Source organism: Penaeus monodon, chromosome 39 (assembly GCF_015228065.2).
Source record: "Penaeus monodon isolate SGIC_2016 chromosome 39, NSTDA_Pmon_1, whole genome shotgun sequence".
Taxonomy (NCBI): domain Eukaryota; kingdom Metazoa; phylum Arthropoda; class Malacostraca; order Decapoda; family Penaeidae; genus Penaeus; species Penaeus monodon.
In genome coordinates this window covers 8675507-8678006 of record NC_051424.1, presented here as the reverse complement: position 1 = coordinate 8678006, position 2500 = coordinate 8675507, and positions in this window count along the sequence as shown.

Sequence of the window (2500 nt, the reverse complement as noted above, 5' to 3'; positions counted from 1 at the left end):
GCAATAGCCTGCAAAGCAATGAGGTCTACAGTATAATATTCAAATGAAATAATATTAGTTTGGCAAAACTTTACCATAACAATATTGACTCTTATTTAGTGTCAATGTAATAAATAAAGATTTCTTGTTTTCTAGTTATGTCAGCTAGATGCTGGATTAGTTCTAGATGTCCTGGTGCCCTCTCACCATCAGCTGGAGTACTGGATTAGAGCTTGTGTTGGTCACAGGACACTGGTGATCATTTTCTTTTTTTTTCTTTTGAGTACTCATAGTAGATAAGTTAACAGCTACTGCTTAACATAACAATATCCCTTTGTTATTCATCTTGATCTTCCTGTTGTAAATATTTCATTTAAAAAAAGTATACATGCTACCTTTCTTCTGGGGGGATAGTAACTGGCTGTCCAACTTCTGGAGGGCAGCTTTCATTGGTCTGCCATGGTAAAGGCTGTTTTTCAAATGACTTGCTTTCTGTGGGAAAAACAAAGAACAGATATTAATTCATACAGAAGATTTATCAGATTATACAAACACATACAAACACACATACTTATATGTTGTACACACACACACACACACACACACACACACACACACACACACACACATATATATATATTATATATATATATATATATATATTATATATATATATATATACATTATATATATATATATATATATATATATATATATATTAATATATATAAATATATATATAGATATATATATATATATATTATATATATATATATATATATATATATATATATATATATATATATATATATATATATGTATAAAGTGTAAGGTACACATCCTACCATATCCAATAGGTAGGCAGTTGGCACTTAAAAATGGATTCTCACAATATGACAATATTCTAAATATCAAATATAGTCCCAAATTGATCCTTGTCCCTTAAATTGAACAGTATACACAAAACTTATTCACATCAGTCATTTCCTTGCAAAAAGCTATGGGTTCCCAGTTTTACTTTTGGTAACATCATTACCTTATGGTCAATATATTTTGATTTCTTTATTTGTAGTTGATTTAGTCATGGTAAATATTAAAAACATGAATCAGATCTACTTGGAAGCTGAGAATTAACTCATTGCCGACGGGTGGCATGTACGCACATGCCATGGCGGGACCATCTGCCGGGGGCACGTATGCACATGCCATAGAGTATGCATGGACATGCCATGAGTTTTTTTTTGTTACAATCACGGCAAAAGATTATTTTTTTGCCAGTGAAAGTGTGATTAAGTCGGTTTTAACACTTTCTCATTTTTACCATGCAACAAACAAAAAAAATGCAACAAACTGACAATTTCAACTCCATGATGCCGCACACTGCTTATTTTATTCAGACTATAGACCGAATAATGATCAACTATGGAGTCTATATAACAACAAAAATACCCCTCAGTCTCGATTTATCAGGAAGTTTGGCAAGTAGAGACTGTAAAAAATAATGAAAATTGAAAATACAATATATCTTCATAGTATTATGAAGAAACGGCATGGGATGCTGGTATTTGGCATGAGTGGTCGCGCATGGTAGGGCGATGATATAAGCCCCCGGCAGCGAGGCCCCGGCCTCTATGAATGCTACCTGTCAATTATGGGTTAAGCAAGGGCAAGGGTGCATACTTACTGGACAGGGCTGGAGTGCCCTTGACCAATATGTATGCATTTTTTCAAGTAACTGCTAGAGAGATGTGACCTGTGACATATGAAATTCTAAAGCCTCCTCTATTGTTAGGGAGAAATGGGAGCATTTTCCACTGAACATGTTGGAATACCATCCAATGGATATACTGCCAATGACTGGTCCAAAATGTATGCAGTGTGTGGTATCCTAAATGTATGCGTGTACATATGAGACATCACACACTGTGTACCTATTGGGCAGGGAAGTAAAAGAGAAAAACTTCATGAATTAATCAGATATTCCATTTCAGAGTAAATAACAGTGATTACAGGAACTAGAAATGTCTGCTACAAAATAGAAAAAAACAGGTTCAAAGCAAACATATTGATGAAAACATGTGCAGCAGCCCAAAATGAGCATACATTGACAATCTCAGAGGAAATTGATCAAGGTGGTTATATAGAGGTTTTCAGTCAAACTACACCTCCATATTCAATATCTTGAGCATGTCAAACTAACCCAATGATAAGCATAACAATGAAGGTGGAAAGGATGGACAGAAACAATATGAAAGCATTATTCTGCTATTTGATACTTTTTTACAGACTATCAGCCTATACTGAAGCATTATCTAAGCGTTCCATTTCCTAGCAACTCTGAAAAAGAGTTTCAAAAGAGAGAACCTCTGCCAGTTGATCTAGCTTCCAGCCAAACACAAACATTTCTGGCTCAATTGTGACCATTCAGTGCTACTAAAAATTCTCCATCTGGAATTAGTGTGTTTGATTTAAGTCGAGCATTCATGAACTATAAACTTTAAAGTTCCGAGCATATTAGAAA